Here is a 24,238-nt window from a genome sequence, read left to right as displayed (position 1 = left end):
GAACCTCGGCTCAGCAACCAGCACCCATGGGGTGGCTCACAACCAGCTGTAACTCCAGCCCCAAGGGACCTGACGCCAGCTTCTGACTTCATCGGCAACTGGACTCACACGCACCCCACCCCACCCCCACACACATCATTTTAAAACCTAATTCTTTAGTGGTTGTTCTAAACAGCCGTGTGGTGCAGAGTCCTGAGACATATTTGACACTCAGAACTCAGGCATGTGATGGGCACATCCGGTTAGTATTTTTACATTGTCAGACACTAACATGGCAACCGTGTGTTTGCACAGTTGGACACAAGGGTTTGAAGCCATTCTGTATGTCTCAGTTCCCTCCCATACATAGCATAGAGGAGGGGTAAACCGTCTAGCCCTAGGAGTTTAGCAGCGACTCTGGAACCCTGGGGTTCTTGGGAGCTTTCACATTGCAGCTAAATTTGAAGCCCCGTTTAGCAGACATTTTTGATTGACACCATCATGATGTAAGATTAGAGAACGACAAAGGGGTAGGGGACTTTGTATTGGTGCAGTTTCCATCTCTGCATAAGAGCTTGGTGTACTGGGCGGGTTCCCACGTGACTCTTCCCAAGTTACAGAATGATCTGGAGCTGCTGCGAGGCTGCCAGTTATAAATCAGACATGGATCCTCACTTTCTATCATGTATCTGGCTGCTGGAGGTTCACCCAGTGATGTTGAGGAGAAGCTTTATCCTAGGTTCCCTGAATATCTAGAGGCCTGACTGTCTTTGTAACCTTCCTGAACTCCTCTTGCTTTACTATAAAATGGGTTTAACAAGCTAGGCCTGGTGGCATAGGCCTCTTGTCCCATTTACTCTCAAGGCTGAGGCAGGAGGACCACCAAGTTCAAGGTCAACATGCTCAACTTAGAGCTTGTCTCAAAATAAAAAGTCAAAGGAAGGCTAAGGAGACAGCTCAAAGGTTAGACCCAATCTGGAATGCTTAAGGCCTGTTCTAATTTGCTTTCTGTTGTGATAAATACCATGACCAAAAGCAATGTAGGAAAGAAAATATTTCTTTCATCTTGCAGGTCACAGTCTATCGCTGAAGGAACCTTAGGCAGAAATCTGGAACAAAAAGGGAAGCAAGAGGCCATATACAGACCACGCTCACCTGCCTAGGGATAGCACCGCCCACAGTGGGCTCTGCCTACGTACATTAGCAATTATGAAAGTGCCCTACAGACAAATCTGGTGGAGGCAGCTTCTCAGCTGAGGGACCCCCTTCTAAGTATGTCAAGTTGACAACCAAGGTTAACCATCATAAGGGTTTTGGTCACAGTATCACAAGGGTTTTGGTCACAGTATCACATGAGAAAGAAAATTAGAACAAGCTGTAAACACGCCAGACCAGCATTCGGCTTTTGAGCCACATCCCCAGCCCTCTCTTAACTTTTTATTTTGAAACAAGTTCTAAGTCTACTAGGTTGGCCTTGAACTTGGTGGTCCTGCCTCTGCCTCCTGAGTTGTTAAATCCACAGTAATTGCCCCAAACACAATAATAAAAATCAGGGAGGGTAACACTGAGTAGTCTGACTGTGAAGCTGGCCATGGAGCAGACAGGCAAATGATGTTGAATGAACCCTCGCTGTGGTTGATGCAGGTGGATGGGGGGCGGATGTTGGTAGAGACAGTAATCGTGTTTTCATTCCCAACATCCTGATGTTCTCTGGCTAAAGCAGTCACCTAAGTCTCTCAGAGCTAACCTGACTTTGAGGTGACAAGATGGCGTCTGGATTATCATTCTTGCCGCTAATTCTGGTTACCTTGGCTAATTAATGATGCAAATGGGAACAAAGCAGTCACAGCATTTAACCCTACGGAGGGTTAGTGAGCACAAGGAGCTCGCAAACCAAGTGAATGGCGACCCAAAGGGAGGAAACACGGAATGCTTAGGAACACGGACTCTGGCTCCCAGAGCTTTCTGGTAGGCACTCGACTTGAAGCAATTACTTAGCATCTCTAGGCTGTCTTCTTATCTAGTGTAAGTAGTTGCAGAGAGAAAAACTTGGAAAATGTATTAAGGCGTGGAGCTTAGTATTTATCAGAATGTAAACGGTCACTAAGTGTTCACTCAAAAGATCATTGAGGGTGCGTGGTCATGACAGCTTGCCGTGTGGGACCTGAGGACTGAGAAACTTCTACACCCAGGCTAGCAGGCTTTAGTCACATTCCAACATGTTTCTGTAGATTTTAATCCCTTAAGTCAAGCACTTTAAATGAGCCTTGTAACAGTAGATCACCAATCAAAACTCTCATCAGATAGTGGGCATATCCTGTGAAATAGAGACTATATGTCGGTCATAATTTCACACACAGCAGCAGAATGTTCACCTTATAGTTACATCGAGTCCTATGTGTGCACAAGGTAGAGTCAGTGTGGGAGTCCTTTCTACGTCCCCCCTTTTGTACCCCTTTCCTCCCATCTTTCAACATGGCCTTGTAGTGTCTCTCCTAGCTGCCATTGTGGTGTAAAAGAATCACATCTCGTTCTCACAAACCACGACATCCCTTTGCCTTGGTTGACTTTCCAGGACATCCCCTGCCTGGCTATGCCATTGACAAGACAAGACATATCCATGGCAGACGATTCTGTCATAAAAAGTCATTCTTTGCTGTGAGCAAGCATCTTTCAAATGTGATATGTCTCCTCCCCCTCCCCTTCCCCCTCCCCCAAATAACTTTGAGCCCCAATCTTATAGACAAATGAAATGACTCTGTGGAGTCCATCTCTCCATAGAGAAGTGACTCATCAGAATCCAAATACTTTGCCGTTCCCCAATGTGGGGGTAGAGTAGCTGTCATTTGAACGTGAGATTCAGTCAAAGCCTTCCCTCTACCTTCTGTTCTGCAGGAAAGCTTCTCTTGAGTGGTCTCCTGGGGCTTTAGCCAGATGCAGAGTAAGAAGTGGCCTGTCCCCTTAGAGGACCGAAAGCCTCCAGATGGTCACCCTCACTTGGGAGCTGGCTGGTCAGAGAGGGGCTGCTTAAATGCCCAGTGGAGAGTTGTTCCTGTGTCTCAGCGAGGGCCTTTCTTGCAATCACATCTCAGTTTTTAGTTCTACCCCCCCAAGCACCCTTTTCAATTGTTCTGATAAGATAAGAACCGGTTCTGGGGCCTGGCAGATTAACCAGTTGTTCCAGCTAGATGAGTCTTTTGTCAAGGGTGGCATGATCACTTTTCCTGACTTCGTGAAGCAGATTGCCTTCTCGGCGGGAGAAGTGCTTGGTTATTTGGGAACTGCACGTGTGCCGGTGTGCAGAGGTCACGTGTCTCTATCCACACGTGGCAGCTTTCTCCAGTTGACTCTTGAGCCCCCCTTCCATTGTAGAGCTCGGAAGGTTGATTATTAACACAGAACAGTGAGCTGTCATTTAACGTTTGCTTCCCACACACACACAAAATATTTCTGCGTGCTCCCTGCCTCAGCACATCTGAGTGGACTCTAATGTCACTGCCAACTGGTTGATAAAAACTGTAAACTAAATTGAGGCCTAGAGGTTGAAGGCTTGTTTGGTTTTGGTTTATTTTGTTTTGTTTTTCCTTAAAGGAAATGACTTGCCTTCGTTTGTTGAGAAAGGGAAGGGCTGGGGGACAGAATTCTGTTGTAGTTCCAGTTAATCCTGCTCAGATCAACCCGGCAGTGGTGGTGCGAGTTCCTTGCTACCCACCCCGATGTTCTGGGTTCCCGAATGAAGGGCACACACACACAGCCTTATGTTTTAATATGCCTTAAGCAGCTCAATGGCTGGGACACTCCTGAACCTCCCCTCCAATTTTCCTGAGTTATTACTTAATAAAATCTATTTTCCATCTCTGCTGCCCCAGACCCAGTGGGGGACAGGCTGGGGCCACTCTACCCCAGCTCTTACATGGTTGGTACTCTCTCTCTCTCTTCTGTGCCTCCACGGCCTGGTCTTTATTCCTCTTCTGGCATGGTGGTTCTCCTGTCCTTCCTGCCTCTGTCTCCCTACCCAGCCATTGGCCACCAGCAACTTTATTTACCAATCAGAACCAACTGGAGATGGAGACCCTCAGGGTCTTGCATGGAGACGTGAGGATTCCTGTGTAATTTTGGGAACCCAATCAACAGAATACAAGAGTTAGACCAAATCACAGAGTTTGCTAAACAAACGCGGTACCAAAGCAAGGGCAACACACATGGATAGCGGTGGAGAGGACCGCAAACGCTACTGGCATGCGATTGGCTGGCTTCTGCCAGTCTCTTTTGTTTTTAAACTAAGAACCCTATAGCTTCAGCATTTCTCTAATACAATCCATTTACAATGGGAAACAACAAAACCAAATTGTCTCTTCCCGTACCCCGCTCCCATCTCGGCGTCATACCTTACAGATGATTGGACCAGAATTTCAGGTCACCACCTGTCCCCAAGGATGCAGAATATCTTAAACTGATACAAAGGTCCTGCCTTCAGGAGCAGTGCCAGCGTAATTGTTAGGATCTGTATAAAATGTTAAGGCCTGGGTAACAGTTACCTGGCTAGCCTGACATTCATATGTTTCTGCTGTTACTAGGAAATGTTCTAATGCCAAGATTAATTACATAGTCTGTTATGCTCTGTGCCCTTAGAAACCAAACATGAAAGAAGTCAGTAGAACTCTTTTATACGGTTACTCACGGTAAGTTTGGACCTGACCAACCACCCAGCAGCACTTCCTGCGTCTGTGTATGAGCTTTAATGGTACTCGCGTTTATAAGCTGCATTTGAGGTGGACCCCAACAGAAGAGAGACCCGCACTGGTGTAAAAAACTATTTGGAATAAGACTTCCCATTTTGAGTAGTGGTCAAGTACAGGTTAAGTGCCCAAGACTTCCCTGAGAACTGACATCCCACTCGGCAGAAAGGGACAAGTGCGTGGGTAACTGACATCCTGGTTGACAAGTGAAGGCATGAATGTTAGACAGGGCAAGTCCCCGCCACAGTTAAAGACCCCAACCAATGGGTGCAGGATAAGGCAGGATAAGCGTATAACAAAGACGTGTTCCTAAGGAGTCACCTATTCCTAAAACCTGATTGGGGAAATAACTTGGCACAGATGTTTGTGGGTTTTGAGCTTAAATACTCTTTAGGATCTTAACTTGGGGTTATGGCCCTGTTCCCAAATCTGGACCATGGCCCTGGTCCATCAGTTCTAGGGTGGATGCTCAATAAATCATCCCTGCCTGACCGAGATCAGTGTTCGTGTGGTTTGTGAGGTGACTCCTGGGCCCCAACAATAGTATCACCTTTAATTACAACTGGATAGGTCTCCGGGTGGTCTCCTCTAGACAGAGGCTCATAATTAAATTGGTAGTGGGTATCTTTCACTCATGTCAGATAAAAGGAGATGTGTGTGATGTGTGTGTGTGTGTGTTTGTGTGTTGTATGTCTATGTATGTATTATGTATATATACGCACATACATACACACACTATATATATATATAATATATATATATAGTATGTGTGTGTGTGCGTATACATGTGTGTGTGTAGTATGTCTAGTGAATAGCTAAGGCTGGTAGTGCATGGTCACTGGTTCGTCCACGTTGCCTTTCCTCTGCTTTGTCTACAATGCTCACTTTTGATTCTATTACGTCAAGACAGGAGAAGGAAATGGCACGGCCCTCTCAACTGCTCTTTCTGACTTTGAACATTGGGCATGAGCAGTGTTGGGAGCCAGGCCAATGCTGTGCTGGATTTGTTATGGTGATGGAAACGGTTTCTTTCCCTGAAGAGCCTATACATCAGATATCAAAGCAATCTGGGACTCCTAGCCAACTTCCTAGGGTAATCGGGAATAGTTTTTGCTAAACTGGATTTTCAAAAATTAATTTTAAATCAATGTAATTTGGTAACATAGAAGACATTCAAGGAAATGGTAGAAATGTGGGTATAACCTAAGTTGGAGACAGGGTGCCCTGAAAGCCACCGAGAATTTCTAGACATAAAGATGATGGTAGAAGGAAGGGAGATAGTGAGCAAAGTCAGGAATCACATCAGAAACGTGAGGTGCGTATATCGAGATGAGCATGGACGCTCCCTGGGCTTCTACAGTCACAACAATTAAGACTGTTGGAGAGTTTGTGTTCACTTAGGTCCTTACCTGTTGATCTTTACCCCATTTAGAAACGTGACATCGTAACACAGGTTACTAACTTACCACGTTAGCAACAGCAGCGCGTGCTTCTGAACCATAGCAACTCAAGTGGTGGCTTCATTAAGGTCAGTCGCCTTGGGAAATCTGCAGCTTTGTCGCTGGGCTGTGACACTAAAATCCGTCAGTCGATTTCGAACTTTGAGTAGATCTTTGCCTGTGTGGTTTTTGTGACATCGTGCATCGATCATTCAGGAAATATTGGTTCGCTGAGCTGTGCAGATCTTCCAAATGTTGACAGATTTGTGTATGGTCAATCAGCCTCCTTAAAAAAGAAAGTCATTTAAGCTTTGGGAGGCTTCCAGTTTCCTAGTGCTGAATATAAGTTTTCCGAAATGCAAGTCTTTGCTTGAAAGCTCACATTTTATCATTGGCAGCAAATATTTCCAATTCTCTTTGTAATAAACAGGCTTGCTTTTTTCATTTCCTAGAGAAGCCTGCCAAGTACCCAAGTCTGAATAACTATAGTTTGAGAATTATTCTTTCAAGTAAAAATAGTCTTCCATGAAAAAGCGGTTGGTTCCTGCACAGCTCACTTTCTTCTGCAGGCAACTGCTGTACTCAGTAAGCAAGGAGACACTGCAGCCTCACCTCCTGTGGCCTCGCAGGATTTTCAAGACTGCATGAGAAGGCAGATATTTAACCAAGTTCGTTTGCATCAAGTGTGGTGGGGTGGAGCGTGCTGTCCGTTGTCTGGACCTGCTTCAGTTCCTGTTAAAACTTCTGCAGTTTTAGCCTGACCCCTGCATTTCCACTATCAGGACCCACGTCAGCATGGCAGGAAAAAAAAAAAGCCACACGGTAGCTCGGGATCATTTTGGAAATTGCTTCTGTGAGAGCCTTGGGCAGGTCTCAGGAATCCCTGTAGATGCAAGAGTTGCATAGTGAGTCTATGTGGGGAAGCAGATTTAGTGCGCTCAGGTGTAGGGTTGGGCCCGTTGGCCGTCTTGAAGGAGTGTCGTGAGTGGACATGCTGTCCCTTGGGTGCTCACATTAACCACATGCTACAGGTGTGTGTTACCTGTTGTGTCCCCGAGAGGCTGGAGCACCTGAGAACTGACCAGTTCACACTCACCTCCCCAACCCAGAGCCCACCCGGATGCCCATCGATAAGTTCACCGAGGACCAGACTCTGGAGCCTCAGGCCCAGTGGGGCCGCCAAATCGTCCTCTTGGTTTTGAGCTAACTCCTTTAGAAGGGTATCAACTTATTCCTGTTTAGAAAGACCTACCAGGAAGATTTTTGCTTTTCTTTAGCCCCACTGGAAGTCTGCTGTAGACTACCACGACCCAGAGATACGTGGATGCAGGCCAGATACCTGCCATCCTTGATCAAGATGTCTATATAGACAGCATAACTCACTTTATCACATCAAAACAATCAGTAAGTATAGAATTTTACTTTCACTGGGTTTGGTCATCAAAACAGTGTAAATTGTATAAACAGTGTTAACATTTTATTTATTACTTTGAAACGGGGTTCTCACTATGTAGCCCAGGCTGGCCTCAAACTCCCGAACTCCCTGCCTCACCCTCTCAGGGTGCTGGCATTATGAATACCTGTTACAGACCTGGATAAGAACACTCGTGTATTTTTAAATATTTACTTATTTTTATTTGAGCATGTCTCAGCAGAGAAACTCAAATAGGGGTCATGTTAATCCACATTTATTTAGTTGTTTACTGTGCTTGGTTTTGCCAGGAGACATGGATAACAATTCTGTTAGGTTTTGTTCTGCCTTAAAAGAGCCCAGTTCCTTGGAAAAATAAATTTGAGGTAAGATATACCACATGTTGGCAAATCACATGTGGTTTAAAAAATACTTTCCGAATCTCTCTCCCCTGATTATGGACTCATCTTTAATTCAATCCAATGAGGCATTTAATTTTGTCTGTACCTTCAGAGAAATTCACAGGTCAGGTTGTTCACAGGAAATATTTATTAAATGGAAGCATATGACCTTTCTAAACATCGGTGTGGGTCAGACCATAAAAAATCCATTCATCATTTCCCTGCGACGGATAGGATTAAATCAAATCTCTCCATAAATTTTCTGAGAGTCTTCCACATTAAAAAAAAAAAAAAACCCAACAGTCTAATCAAGAAACTCAAATTTTGCCTATACTGGAGACAATTTTACATGCTAGACTATGCTTTTTTTTAAAATCACCTCATTAGAGATGGCTGCTGCCGTGGTTGGGGTTTAGAACTAGCTCTGAGTAGAATGCCTGTGCCCACACTTGTGTTGGAGACTTAAGGTGACCATTACAGCTCCAGCTTCACAGTGACCACTTGTTACCTGGCCTCTGAGAACCCTCCCTGTCAAAGGGGCCATGATGCGTCCCCTGGGATCAGTGCCTAATGGTATCTCTATGTACTGATTGGCCAAGAGCTGGACTTAGAGAAACTGCCTTCAAGCCCCTGTTTCAGCACATAGTGAACAAGAAAGTCAGAGCACTACATAGCCCCTCTGCCTCGCTTCCTGTATTAAATGGCTCATGACGATATGCTTTCCGAAAAGCATTGCTTGCTTTTGTGTAATTTTGAAGATGAAATGAGCTATTTCATGAAAAAAAAATGTAAAAGAATTCCTGGTCCCGAGATTACTATGAAACTAAAAGCTGTGTGAGATTTCCCAGCCAGAGAACACCTCGCTGAAACTCTGAGATGTCCACACATCTCAGTCGGTAGGCTGCGGCTCCTGTCTCTCAGAAGCAGAAGAGAGCAGCCAATCTCAAGAAAGATTCTCCGCTCAGACACATGCCCTGGTGATTGACAGGTCAGTGTTCCCCATACATCTGGGACAGATGTTGTAAGAAAGAAGGGCCCACAGTGATTATCTCATGCCCCTTTGGAGCCTGGAATATTGGGTAAGAGAAAGGCACAGCAGTGCAGAGGCCCAGGTTTGGAAACTTTTCTGGGCTTAGGAGAGCACGCTAGAGCAGAAGAGGGTACATACTGACTGAGAATGGGATTAGGGAAGTGTGTGAAGAATTCTTATTCACCATAATTCACTCAATACAGAAAGCCTTCTGTGGTGGGACCATGTTGTGTTACGGATGTGAAGGGTGACTGATGGGGACATAAGATAGAAAGCATCGTGGTCAAGGAATCTCCCCTGGGGGGGACTGGTAAGGAGAGAAATGGTGTCAGAGAGGGTAGATGTGGTGGTCCGAATATGCTTGGCTCAGGGAGTGGCACTATTTGGAGGTGTGGCCTTGTTGGAGGAGGTGTGGCCTTGTTGGAGGAGGTGTGGCCTTGTTGGAGGAGGTGTGTCACTGTGGGTGTGGCTTTAAGACCCTCACCCTAGCTGCCTGGAAGCCAGTCTTCTGCTAGCAGCCTTCAGATGAAGATGTAGAACTCTCAGCTCCTCTTGCACCGTGCCTGCCTGGATGCTGCCATGTTCCCACCTTGATGATAATGGACTGAACCTCTGATCCTGTAAGCCAGCCCCAGTGAAATGCTGTCTTTTGTAAGACTTGCCTTGGTCATGGTGTCTGTTCACAGCAATAAGACCCTAAGTAGGTCATCCTAACTGAATCTGAACTGGAATGTGGCTAGCACTATAGTACATGTGCACATTTGGAGAGAGTCTCTCTTTTTCTTTTCCCTCATTCTTCTCTCATACATTACACCCTGACTGCAGCCTCCCCTCTCTCCTCTCTCTCCCAGACCCACTGCTTTCCAGCTTCCCTTCAGAAAAGAGCAGGCCTCCAGTGATATCAACTGACCAGGGCATAGAAGATATAGTAAGACTTGGCACAAACCCTCATACCGAGATTGGACAACGTAACTCAATAGGAGGAAAAGGGTCAAACGAGTAAGGGCAAAGAGTCAAAGCCTCCCTCAGTGGTAAGAGTCCAACCAGAACCCCAAGCAGAACAACCACAGCATGTGTGCAGACGGCCTAGCATAGATGGGATTGTAGTAACCAGATGGATGGACAGACAGACAGACTGTTGCCATTCTCACAGTGCAGCTCCCCTCCACTCTTCTTGTCCAGACTGTAGAGTATCATCCTTGGCTCTGGGCTCTGTGAAGGCTTCTCTCTTTGACCAGAGACTCCAGTCCCTTGGACTGTGAGGCAGTAGCTTCCAGAAACACAGGAAGTAGACTACTTAACGGCTATACTGGGCAGACCAGAGCAGAGTGGCCCTGGACTTGTTCTCATCTGGAAGCGTACAGATGCACTGTAGGACTGGATGTGTACCTGCCCCATCTGCCAGGAGTTAGGAATAAATAAATGACCAGCCTGACCTCAGAAAACATCAGGATTCCAACTCCCGAGGATACTGTGGGCACACAAATGAGAAGAAATGTTTTTATCGAAGAATAATCACATAGTTGAAGGGAGCCAATGGGACCATTGGTGTTCTTGAGGAGTTCAAGCTAAGCTTATGCATGTAAGGGTCCATGATTCCTCAAAGAACAATACCCCAGACTCAAATAGTCTCTTGTCTCAAATGCAAGAGACAAGAGTGTTTATTCTTCAGAGAACCTGCGTGCAGGGGTCCACCACGTGTCGAGATAGAGGACAGAGAGGTGTGTGCTTTTAAAACCTATTAGGATGGGAGTGGGGGACTTTTACTTTTCTTTTCTCTGACTGGTTGGCTTTATGTCCAGGTGTGTAGGTGCCTTTGTGATTGGTTAGGGCTCTGGGGAGTTCCCAGGGTAGCAAGGCTTCCTCAGATTGGCTGCCTGCTGCTGTGGTTGGCTGACCAGGGGTTCCTGGATCCCAGTCCTTATTTCTGGGAAACAGAGATTTAGGCCTAGTCTCCCAAATATGTGTGTGTGTGTGTGTGTGTGCATGTGTGTGTGTGTGTGTGTGTGTGCGCACACGTGTGCGTGTGTGAAGCTTTCTCTTTGATAGCTGAAGTCCGAATTGGAAATTACCTCTGTGTGCGTGCGTGTGCGTGTGCATGTGTGTGTGCACGTGTGCGTGTGTGAAGCTTTCTCTCCGAATTGGAAATTACCTCCAGTTCCTCTACCATGTGCTGAATACTTTCTGGCTCTGAGGCACATTGAGCTGCAAGACTCAAGATTCCTTTAAGTCCACATTCTGCACTGGAAGGAGCGGAGGAAGTGGTGGTTAGTGTGGTCTGTTCACTGTTAGAGCGGCTGAGGCAACCCCATAGCTGCACAGATTCCCAGGAGACTCCAAGGAGAATGGAGTCAGGACTTTAGATCACTCTGGGTTTGTGAGTATCCTTTAGAATTCATGCCAATGCATGTGGTTTTCAAAATAAAAATAAAATTGAATTCCTATGAGATGGAGAAAATAGAACCTTCATCCCCAAGCGTGGAGAAGATTTCTGTTTGGAAATGCTGGGGCCCATACCATCTGTTACTCTTTTTTTTTTTTTCTCGTTCTCTTTTTCTTTTCCTTTTCTGTTGTTGCTGACAGGGTCTCACTGTGGAGCACAGAGTGGCCTGGAACTCACTATGTCAACAAGCCTGGCCTTGAACTCACAGAGATCTGACTGCCCCTATTTCCTGGAATTAAGATGTGTTTAATCACACCCACTACTTTATTTGGAAACATGACCATTGAAAAACACTTGAGACTTATCACAGGCAAGTATTTCTTGTGGTGGAATAGGAAATGGAATGTCTTTACCGCACTAGAAGCACTTTGCCCCACAGGAAGCACTTTGCCCCACCGGAAGCATTTTACTCCACCGGAAGCACTTTGCCCCACCGGAAGCACTTTACTCCACCGGAAGCACTTTGCCCCACCGGAAGCACTTTACTCCACCGGAAGCACCTTGCCCCACTGGAAGCACTTTACACTACCGGAAGCACATTTTCTGGAGTGCAGAGTGGGTATTGCTGAGTGGGTGCTTCATCTTAGACAAACACGTGTAAAGAAAAATGCCACAAATGTGCCCACCTGGAGCCCATATCTGGCAAACGAAAGCATCGCTGACAAGCACCCCATCCTAAGAATTAGGTTAACCCAGAACGCCCTGACTAGCCTGCAGCCTGAGACATACCCTCGAATCCCATGTTCCTGATACCTTCTCATTCTTCAAAATCCCACCCCCCTTTATCCTCTGCTCACTTCTCTAGTCTTTCTAGCTGTGGGATGCCACTCCCTCACTTTCTGCACATCATAAATCCCTCTCTATCAGACTGAAGATGCTTCTGTCTACAGCTCCAAACCTCAACACTGCTACCCTTAACTAGCCTCTGCCTAGACTTCAAATCTATCATTTTTACGCCCTACCTCTTCACCCTACAGTACTCATATAGTAACAGTCGAAAGACCTAATGGCCCTTCCACCTAGTCCAGGACCTGCATTAACTGTTGTCTCTTTGCACCCTAAGCCTCTCTCACCCATGGGGTATCCTCTCCATTATCCCTGACACTCCCTTCTCAGTCCTAAATCTTAAAGACACTGTCTTCTCAACACTTCTGGATGTCCACTCCCAAACCCTTTGCCTTTTGCCTGACACTCAACAAACCCAAGAACAGACCTGCACTGCCCTCCCCCAGGGACTCAGAGACAGTCCCCTCCTTTTTGGTCAGACACCAGCTAAGAACTTGTCCTACCTTCTCCTCTTTCCTCCTGCCTGCTTCACCGTATAGACAATCGAGTTCCTCCTGTACCGTTGTTCCCTCTCTGATAGCCGACCTGATGCCACCTCCCTCCTCAATCCCCTCAGTTCCAGAGGTCACCAGATCTCACTTCCAAAGCTCACCTCCCTCCCCTCGAGTCACCTAGCTCAGGCTCTCCCATGGAAACCCAAGGACCTCACTTCAAACCACCTGGGCCATCTCCACCCGTTATCTCTGTTCTCCTGGATCCCTACATACTCACTCCTGGTCCACTCTCTATACCGAGCCACTGCCAGATCTCCTCATGACCTCCTTCCTCCCATTCATGAACTATTCCTTAAACTTAAAGTAGTCTCTTTTCTACTCCAGTCCTTCACCTCCCAGATCTATACAAACCTTTCCATTCCGACACTTCTAAAATAAACAAACACTTCCTAAGACTGACCCTTGCCCCTGCCACCTACCTCTCCAAACTCTATATAACACCATCCGTGGCTCACCTCCCTATCTTGCGCTCTTGCTGCAGCCACTCTGTGCATCACTAAATCTAACAAATTCTGGGATCCCTTCGCACAATCCACTCCCACCAGCAGCTCAGTAAACTCCTAAATTTCTTCCACCGTCTCAGATTTTTCTCTCCACATTTCTCTTATCAGAACTCATCATTCACATGCTGTCCTTGTCCCCCCTCCCCCACTCCACACACATCTCTTTTCTCAGTGTTCCCGGCTCCTCTCTCTACACTCCTGTCTAAAACTTCCCAAAGACCTCTGCCCCACGTCTCTCATACAAGAGGGTCCTCTAGCTACTTCTGTCTCTACTTTTGCATGGATGACAGCTCCTTCCTGCCACATGGCCACATCAGTCTGACCCTGACCCTGCCATTTCCTGTTCCCTGCTGACCACCCACTCTCCACAAATCTCATCTCTTCTCATATTCCTACTCGACCACTCACTGCCCAACTGATTGCCACATATCCACCGCCAACTGACGTCTCCAAGCTCATTAACTGTCCAGATGTCCTCAAGCATCAGACACTCTGAAGAAATCTACATTCCCAATTACAAGACATAACTAAATCCAAGCCATCTCCTCTCCAACACACACACACACACACACACACACACACACACACACACACACACACACACACACACACTCATTCCCAAATCCTCATTTAGGTCAAGGCATCCAACAAGCTCTCCCTTAAACCCTACTGATCCCTCTTTCAATGGCTCTCACTCCTTTCTTTGCAGCTCTCTTCGAAGCTGAGGCTCTCTCTGACTAACTGACGTTAGTCACGGTACCTCTTGCCTCTGATATCCTGGTACCAACGCCCTACCCCCACTACCCCACTACTGACCACTTACCCCCTTGAGTACCCAAGGTCCCCTTTGAAAACCAAAGCCAATTCTTTCAACTTTTCCACACCAACCCTAAAACTCTGTTGTTTGCCAAGAGCATCCCCAATCATCCATGTTCCTAAAATAGTTCAATGTTAGAACCCACCTGAACACCCAAGGGAAGGCTATTCTGATGTAACAGAAGCTTCTCAAATTATATTGTCCCCAACACAACAAGACCCTGCTTTTAAATAACACTTGCTCCCCAACTAACCTTATATAGATAATCTGAATCTCCCCGGCATCTCTAAGAACTCTCAAATAGACTCCAGATAAGTCTTCCTGTCAACCAATGGCCTAAATCTTCCTACCTATTGCCTATTCCTAACGGTGAGATCTCTCCTTTTTCCTAGTCCTCCTCTCCTTTCCCTGACCTTGGTACTCCTCTTCCCAAGGCCATGCACCTAAAAGTTTCAAATATAAAATCAAGATAAAAATTTTTTCTAAACTTCTTTATCTTTGTCCATAGTCTATCTCCCCCAACAGATTCTAAATGAACTACAGACTATTCTATTCCAGCAACCCCAGCCCCAGTTGGGGAATTGAAATCTACAGTCTGGTCCAGCCTCACAGCCTACACTTCCCTAACCTCATAGATGGTCCCACAGAACCTGGACACCAAATGACAGCCTGCTCTTTCTGACCTTAACCAACAACCCAGCTTCCTTGGGTCCCCTAACAATGATGCCCCGATGTCAGCAGGAAGCAACCAGAAAGAATGATGCTCACTTACCCAATACCCAGTGAACCCAAAATAAAACAAAGAGGTGGAAATGAAGGGACACTAGCCAGCTCGAGTGTGGTAAACATGACCCTGGCAGGCCTTGCCTGAACCCAATTCCCTCTGCCCTGCAAAAAACCACTAGATTATATTCCTAAAGCTAGTCACCAAGGTTTATCCTCTTATTTGGCCATTTCCTCCTCCCAAGGCTGACTACCAAGGTCCAGTTGTCAAGATACAACAAGCAAAAGCCCCCTTTGGCTCATCTCATTAAGATGTCCAAATAAATAAAGTTCAGCACGGGGTTTCCTTTTGCCTTATAAGTTGCTATTTGCCTTTTGACCATGTCTGTCTCTTCTCTGTCCTCTGAGACAAATACCTCCCCCCTTGTTCCCTTTCCTTCTCCCTCATCCTCTGTCTCCTGTCCTTGTTTCTTATTCCCTGCCCTCTGTCCCTCTGGAGCAAATAGAGCTCCTTAGTGCTGAGAACTTGGTCTTAAGGATCCTGAGCAGATACCAATCACTTTACTATGTCCCTCCCCTGGGGTCTGGGTAGGCTCTGTGGGTGACAGTCTGTGACATTTGTCTGTGTGGGAGTGCAGATGACTGAACCTATGACCTTACACTTATTAGACAAGCACTCAACAATTGAGCTATGGTCCCAGTCAAGGGCAGTAACTCTTGAAAGGGTCCTGAAGAGCCTTGAGTCTGAGACACTTGCCAGAACATCTTTGCTGCATGGAAGCCCAGATACATTAGACAAGAGCTGAGCTGAGGTCCCCACTCTCAACTGCCACCAGCAGTCATATGTGCTATGGTCTGAATCTACAGTGTCTCTCACAGGCCCCAACGTTTGAACACCTGGTATTCAACTGGCCACACTGTCGTTGATGGCTGTGAGACCTGACTGGTAGAGGGGTCACTGGGGGAGAGCCTTTGAATAGGAAGCCTCTGTTACATGCCCTTCCTACTGTCACAGCCACGTAACCATGCCTGCCTTGCCGTGATGTACACCTTCTGAACATGTGAGCCAAAATGAGTTTCCCCCCTTTGTAAGACTGCGGGACCTTTTAAGTTTGCAAAATGTTTTATATTGCCAATATGAATGTGGGATCTTGGGGACGGACAAGAAAGAGAAGGTTGTAGCTTAACATTGATGTGTTTGTGTGTCACGTTGACATGGAGTCAATTGTGCTGGCTAGTTTTGTGTCAGCTTGACACAAGCTGGAGTCATCTGAGAGGAGGAAACCTCAACTGGGAAAATGCCACCATAAACTTAGGCTGTAGGCAAGCCTGTAGAGGATTTTCATCAGTAATAGATGTGGGAGGCTTAGCCTACTGTGGGTGGTCGCCATCCTTGCCTGATGGTCCTGGGTTCCATAAGAAAGCAGCTGAGCAAGTCATAAAGATCAAGTCACTAAGTAGCACCCTCCATGACCTCTACATCAGCTCCTGTCTCCAGGTTCCTGGTCTGCTTGAGGCCCTGCCCTGACTTCCTTCAATGGTGAACTATGATGTAAAAGTGTAAGCCAAATGACCCCTTTCTGCCTTGACTTGCTTTTGGCCATAAGTTTTTTATTTTGTTTCGTCACAGCAATAGTAATCCTGACCAGTAACTCCTTTAAGTTGTTTAAGACATTTTGTCACAGCAACGAGAGAAGTAATACAAATCCCAAAGACACTTCCAGATGACCCCAGCTCTGAGCTATCAATTAGAGGCCATCTGAGGTCCCAGATATGAGAACAGAGAAAGGCAACGTGTCCTTATGTGGTCTCTGTTAGCCATTTTTGTTACTATAATAAAATTCCAGAAGCTGGGTGACTATAAAGAAAATAATCCCCTTTAGTTCTCAGGATTGGACGATAAAATGTTTAAGATTAGAAGACCACATTAGGTCAGCTTCTTCTGGGGCCTGATGGCTGAAGATGTCCTGGAACAGGAAATGATCGCATGACCAGGCAGGAAGCCAGAGCAGAGGGGATTTGTTACTCATCAGCTGCAGTGATCAAACACCAGACCAAGGCCACTTACAAATAGAAGGGGCTTATGGTTCTGGGGGATAAGAGTCCACAGTGGCAGGGAGTCATGGCAGCAAACAGCAGACAGAAGGGCAGAACAAGAAACTGAGAGCACAAAGGTGAGAGCCAACTGGAAGTGGGGTGAGGCTATGCACTCTCAAAGCCTGCCCCAGCGGAAGGACGCAACTCTAAACCTCCCCTGACAGCCATTCACTCGGGATGAAGTATTCAGAAGCTTGTGCCTGTGGGGGATATTTCTTATCCAAACCATCACAGTGACTGAAGTATTAAACTCGCTTTTGTAATATTTCATTTTTATAAGGGTCACAGAATTGCTTTAGTCCTTTCTGGGGGCATAGCTCAACAAACTAGGGACCTCCCACAAGGCCCTGTATCTTCGAATCACAACACTGAGGATCCAGCTTCTAACATATAAACCCTTGGCTGGTAAATCCTATCTAACCATAGTATAAACAAATAGCATAATAAAAGTATCATATATGTGTATATATATACATATATGTATCAGAAAAATATTTTCATGCAATACATTCTGATTGTTGTTTCCCTCCCCCAACCCCTCCCAAATCCTCCCAAGCTCCCCAGCCACCCAACTCCATGCCATTTCTCTTCTCCCTTCCCCCCTTTAGAAAATATAAACAGACAAAAACCAAACAGACCAGAATTAAGTAAGCCAACGGAAGGATTTCTTTGAGGAATGTCATGATGTGAACATTACACTCCCTCCAGTTCATAGTTTAACTTCTATGTAATGTGATAATGTTCAGGCTTCAGGGTGGAGCCCTCATGAAGGGCGCTTGTCACCTTATAAAAGGGTGGAGGAATCTCAGTACCCTTCTTGTCCTTGACTTGTCTGTCTCATGAGGTTCAGCACATCCTGGAAGCAGAGAACGACCCCTACCAGGCACAGGATCTCCTGGTGCCTTAATCTTGGACATCTCCAACCAGAACCAAGAGAAGTACTATTATTTATAAATTGGGCTGATGAGAGGGCTTAGTAGGTGAGGGCACTTGCCACCATGCTGACAAGGTTGGAGCCCACACGATGGAAGAGAGAATTTACTCTGACAAATTGCCCTTGACACCCACACAGTGTCGTAGCACTTACGCTCATGCATGCATGCATTACATGTGTACATGCAACAAATACATGTTTAGGCTTTAAAAATAAAGTCGTCGGGCTGGAGAGATGGCTCAGCGGTTAAGAGCACCCGACTGCTCTTCCAGAGGTCATGAGTTCAATTCCCAGCAACCACATGGTGGCTCACAACCACCTGTAAAGAGATCTGATGCCCTCTTCTGGTGTATCTGAAGACAGCTACAGTGTACTTATATATAATAAATAAATAAATCTTTAAAAAAAATAAAGTCATCACTCTCTCTATGGTAGTTTGTTACAGCAGTACAAATGGAACTTCAAGGCCCTGCACCACAGGATAAGTTCAAGGCTAGCCTGAGCAACATATCGAGGCCCTGTCTCAGAGTTTTAAAAAACAGCCCAGATGAAGAGCACATGGCTAGCATGCCCAATGCACTGGGTTCAGTCTCCAGCAACCAACAACCAACCCACCAACCAACCAACCCAACACACCAACCAACACACCAACCAACCAACCCACCAACCAACACACCAACCAACCAACCCACCAACCAACCAACCAACCAACCAACCAACCCACCAACCAATCAACCAACCAATTAACCAACCAACCAACCAACCAACCAACCAACACACAACCAACCAACCAACCCACCAACCAACCAACACACCAACCAACCAACCCACCAACCAACCAACATACCAACCAACCAACCCACCAACCAACCCACCAACCCACCAACCAACCAACAAACCACCAACCCACCAACCACCAACCCACCAACCAACCAACCAACACACCAACCAACCAACCCAACACACCAACCAACACACCAACCAACCAACCAACCCACCAACCAACACACCAACCAACCAACCCACCAACCAACCAACCAACCAACCCACCAACCAATCAACCAACCAATTAACCAACCAACCAACCAACCAACACACAACCAACCAACCAACCCACCAACCAACCAACACACCAACCAACCAACCCACCAACCAACCAACATACCAACCAACCAACCCACCAACCAACCCACCAACCCACCAACACACCAACCAACCACCAACCCACCAACCACCAACCCACCAACCACCAACCCACCAACCAACCAACACACCAACCAACCAACCCACCAACCAACTAACTGACCAACCAACCCACCAACCAACCAACCCACCAACCCACCAACCAACTAACTGACCAACCAACCAACCAACCAACCCACCAACCCACCAACCAACTAACTGACCAACCAACCAACCAACCAACCAACCAACCAACACACCAACCAACACACCAACACACCAAAACACCAATCAAGAGGCAGCACAGCAGGCTGCCCCAGATTACTTTGTCTGTGTAAGTCAAAGGGGACTTTGCATGTCCTTTTATCTTTGCTGGAGTTTGGGCTGAACTGATCCCTCCTCCCCACCATCCATAAAACACTGGACAGTGGCTCCAGGCCCAAGCAGCATATCCCCTGATAAACGGAGTCTGCCTTCCCCCCTGGCACAAGTATCAAGAATATGTTTTTCTTTGACAAACTGAATGGAATTAACACTCTTTCGGGGTATTACAGCTAAATGTCAATGCTTTTCCTGAGTCTTCTAATTAAAGTCCGTAGCTTCATCGAGGGAGAAGGTGATGAGTTCATTTTCTTCATGAATGATGCAGCGTGTGAACCAGGAAGTGTGGAGGGTGACCGTGTCAGTACTCAGGATCACTGCTACCTGCTTTTCTTGAGGTTGTGGCCACTGGTCCTCATAGAACCCAGACATAGGTCAGCATTTCCAGCTTGGTGATATAGCCCTGAGCCTCCATACTGGGATCATGGGGAACAAACAGTGTGAAACTCTATCTTGTAGGCAAGAGGGCAAGACAAAAAGAGGAGCCTTGAGGAGCCTTTGGTGGCCACTCTGATGCTTTGCTCTGAGGCACCTGCTGCACTCAGTATGGCTTCAGCATTCAACCTGAGTCCTCCCAAGCTCCTCTAGCACTGAAGTTTAAGCCTCACTGTAAGTTACAAAGAGGATAGGAATGTGAACCCGTGAACCGAGCCCACTGAGATGTTTCCAGGTAGGTGGCTTGAGGGAAGTGATTAAGACTGGATAAAATTGGTAGGGTGGGGTCCCTGTGTCCGAGCACAGTGACTTTACAACAGAGTCCACATGCATGCTCTCCAGCTCTTGCCTTGGGATCACCAAGCAGGAAGCCTCTTACCAACCCTGGTCCTTTAACTTCACTCATTCAGAATCGTGAGCCCATTCAAATTTCTGTATGTGTTTTCCGTGCTGGCAGCAGAAATGAATTGCTAGAAGGCAGGGACAGGAAATACAGGGAGACAAAACCACCATGCGTGTGAGGGGAGTATAAATCCAATTGACCCAACTCCAGGTCAACGAAATGTCGGTTTCATGGTGTATGATGAGACAGAAATAAGAAAAGTGGACAACTGACTCGTCCAGGGAGCTCCAAGTTCCACACAATGGAGACCATCTCTTACTGAGGTCTCTTTGACTGCCTTAGACCCTCCCTCACCTCCCTCACCTCCAAGGAGAAAACAGGCCTCCACACCTTTGGTCAAGGCTGCGTATGAATGCAAGCCATTCACAGTGCAGATGTGATCACTGATTCCAATGAAGCTCCTGCCTGTGGAAGGTGGACCTAGTGGGGTTTCGGTCTCCCTGCCATTGGCTCCTTCACTCCCCCAGGGCCAGCAGAGGACCTAGAGCCTCTGGCATGCGATGCTTTCCCAGTCAAAAGCTTTACTTCAACCAGCCTTCTGGCCCCTTGTTTGTTTTGCTCACCCACTCATTCATTTATTCATTTATCAAAGGAGTACCTATCCCAGGCCGGGCAGGTGCTAGGAGCTAGGGTGCAAACACAAATAAATACTGCCTCTGCCTAGCTCCTTGGCCGTTAGCCATCTTGAAATGTGCAAATACACATATGTATTGGGCATTTACACACGCCGTTCCAAACATTTCGTGTGTGATAACTCAATGAATTGTCACGGCAACCCTCTCAACAAATAATATTATCATCATTATTTGACGCAAGAGGAACTGAAGCCCAGAGAGGAGACATAGCTTGCCCTGCATCACACAGCTTCTAGAGAAACCAGGAATCAGACCACTTTGATTAAGTGTCTCTAGGGGTTCAGGGACAAGGTAGGGACATAAGTAACAGAGCATAGAAAAAGAACTTCCCCTGGAGTCCTCTGAACAAGCAGAGTGTGGTGACACACAGTGCATTGGGCAACACTAGGCAGGGAGAGCTTCAGTCCCCATGGAGACTACAGCAGACAATTCAAGAACCACACACACACACACACACACACACAGACACAGACACACAGACACACACAGACACACACACACAGACACACAGACACACACAGACACACACACACAGACACATACAGACACAAACACACACACAGAGACACATACAGACACACACATGCACACACATAGAGACACACAGACACACACACAGACACACAGACACAGACACACACACACACAGAGACACACAGACACACAGATACACACACATAGACATACACAGACACAAACACAGACACACACATGCACACACAGAGAGAGACATACACACAGACACACACAGACACAAACAGACACACACATGCACACACATAGAGACACACAGGCACACACACAGACACACAGACACAGACACAGACACAGACACACACACACACACGCATACACACACACACTTGTTTTAGAGTTATAGAGGTTCCAGGACACAACCAGAGATGGTGGCAGCTGCACGCTTGGCAGAGGCTTTGGGAGCTAAAAGAGGGGGATGGGGAGAGAGCGTCACACTGCCTGCTCCACATGGCTGGTTAGGCACAGGGCCCTGGGCATCCGGGGCAGTGAGCATTTGTAAGAGGCGCCCACTCTGAAACGGAGAGGAATCTGCGAGCATGTCCCGAGTCATTGTTCACTTTACCTCAGGCCTCATCTGACTGTGGAGATGAGAGTTTATGTCCAGAATTGATGGGGTTATTGTTTCTACAGTGGCCCAGGATGCTGGGCTTTGTGGCGAACTTACACGAGCAATGTCTGTAACAGTATAAATGAGGAAGCAGACCTGGAGATGCCTGACGGCTTCCAGGTCACCGGGTTAGGGCACCTTAGAGCTACCGCAGGACCCCTCATCCCTTACCAGTGTTCCTCTGTCTGCCTGGGAAGTCGCCACTGTGCGGTCACAGCTCCAGCATACGTAGCAGGGCTCCTAAGGGGTGCTCCTTGTCTTTTTGTACCTTCCTCAGCACTAACTGGGAGCTGAGCCTTCAGCAGTGAACCTGTGCACAAGAGCGCGTGGTTGGTGGCTGTCCTGCAAGTACAGCTGGAAAGTGCACATCTGCACCCATGGCTGCCTGTCACAGCCTGAACTCTCACCTGGTGCACACGGTTCTATGGCAGATTGGCCTGGGACGAAAGAGCTGTATCTGGCTCATCCTGCCACCACAGGACCGTCTTACTTCCTAGAAATGTCTGCTTTTGCATCTATCTTGCGCTTCCAGGAAAATGTTTCGTTAGGAGAAAATAATGTCAGGCTTGTGCTATTTGGCAATTTCCTCAGACCCGTCCTCCAAACGAATGATCAAGGAAGTGGGTCTCTGTGCTGTTGCCACCGGTGTTTCCACAACCCAGAAGGAACTCTGCCTTCACACTGGGCCTTGGCTGTGCTCCCTCCTGGAGATTTATGTAAACAAATAAGTTTTCAGAATGAAAGCTTTTCTTCCCTCCCTATTTACCTTTCCCCCCTCTGCCATTAGGTATGTTTTGTGGTTTGAGTTGCTTTTAGGTTTTGGATGGTATGCGCGTGTGTGTGCGTGTGTGTGTGTGTGTGTGTGTGTGTGTGTGTGTGTGTGTGCTCGCGCATGCGTGCTGGCCCACGTGCATACACGCATACAATGGTGAGTGTGTGGAGGCCAGCGGTTCACATTGGATGTCTTCAACCATCACTTTCCACCTTTTGAGACAACTGCTCATTGGACCTGACACTCATCTATTGGCTAGTCTGGCTGTCCATCAAGTTAGGTGTTGCCCCTCCAAGCTCCCCAGCACTGGTCTGCACTGCACTCCCCTGCTCTGGTCTGGAACTGTCTGGTCCAATCTGGTCCCATCTGCAGGACATGCCTATGGCCAAGGAGGATCAGCGCCGTAGATGTCACTCACACACACACACACACACACACACACACACACACACACACACACACACACACGTACCCACCTAAAACCTAAAAGCAACTCAAATCACAAAACATGCCTAATGGCAGAGGGGAAAAGGTAAATAGGGAGGGAAGAAATGGAAGTGACTGATGTTCACAAAGCAAGGCCTCAAACAGACAGTTTTTGGCAAAGCTAAAGCAAGAACAGAAAGAGGGAGGGGACGTGCCTGTCGTCAATGTCCCAGCTCCTCACCGTTGCTCCCACCCCTGGAGCCTTTGCGCAGAAACGATGAAGTCTTTTGACACCAAGTTTTAGTGACAGATTAATTTTTTTTTCATAAAACCTCTTCTAACCAAAAAGCAACCGACCATGTTAAGGTTTTGTTTTATATGTAAGAATTCCACCTTACAGTCTATTAAATTCAGTCCTACAGTGTATGGGGACGAAGACAGTCCAGGCTGGAAATTTAAGAGCAGAGCTATGCGCCATGCATCCTACCTGCGTGGAGCATTCAGACTGCTCAAGGCACTGAAGAGGGGAGCCTCTCACATTTCCTTCTCACTGCGGTGTGTCACTTGCTCTATGCCTAATGCCGGTTTGAGCCCAGGAAATTCAGTGGGGGATTTAAAAGGTATTAACCACACAGTGCCAACAAGCTGTCACACAATTGCTTAGAAAGAAAAAAAGAAATAACAGAATCCAGTATTGCTGTGGGAGAAGAGACCTAGTTTCTGCAGGAGGTAAAGGGCAAAATGGTTCTGACCAGCAATGGCGCCTTAGCACGGAGAATGGATAGAAGCCTAGAGGCCCTCGACTCAATAGACATATGGCTTTCCACGAAATCATTTCATCTTCTGGTCTACCACTTAGTGCCCCAGTCCTGAGTTTAGAGGGCCCAGCTTGACTCTCCCTTGTCTTAAACAAGAACCCCCATGACTTTCTCCTATCCTTCCGTCCCAGCCTGCAAATGGCTGCAGACGCCCCCGGGAAGGGTCGGAGCACAGTGCACAGGGGT

At 47.0% G+C, this 24,238-nt stretch overlaps 1 long non-coding RNA gene across 1 annotated transcript in view; it reads right to left on the bottom strand.

Moving 5' to 3' along the window:
* LOC147998729 (uncharacterized) overlaps positions 1-22,450 on the bottom strand; it is a 44,111-nt gene extending 21,661 nt beyond the window's left edge. Inside the window, exons 1-2 of the long non-coding RNA XR_015645927.1 lie at positions 22,208-22,450; positions 6,185-7,040 (exon numbers count right to left, since the gene is read on the bottom strand). This is a non-coding gene — a long non-coding RNA (uncharacterized LOC147998729). The remainder of the gene's footprint in view (positions 1-6,184; positions 7,041-22,207) is intronic.
* Positions 22,451-24,238: the final 1,788 nt, after the last annotated feature.

Source organism: Rattus norvegicus, chromosome 20 (genome assembly GCF_021556685.1).
Source record: "Rattus norvegicus strain SHRSP/BbbUtx chromosome 20, alternate assembly SHRSP_T2T, whole genome shotgun sequence".
Taxonomy (NCBI): domain Eukaryota; kingdom Metazoa; phylum Chordata; class Mammalia; order Rodentia; family Muridae; genus Rattus; species Rattus norvegicus.
Note: the sequence above shows the minus strand (reverse complement) of the source record. Positions and strands in the feature narration are given on the sequence as shown.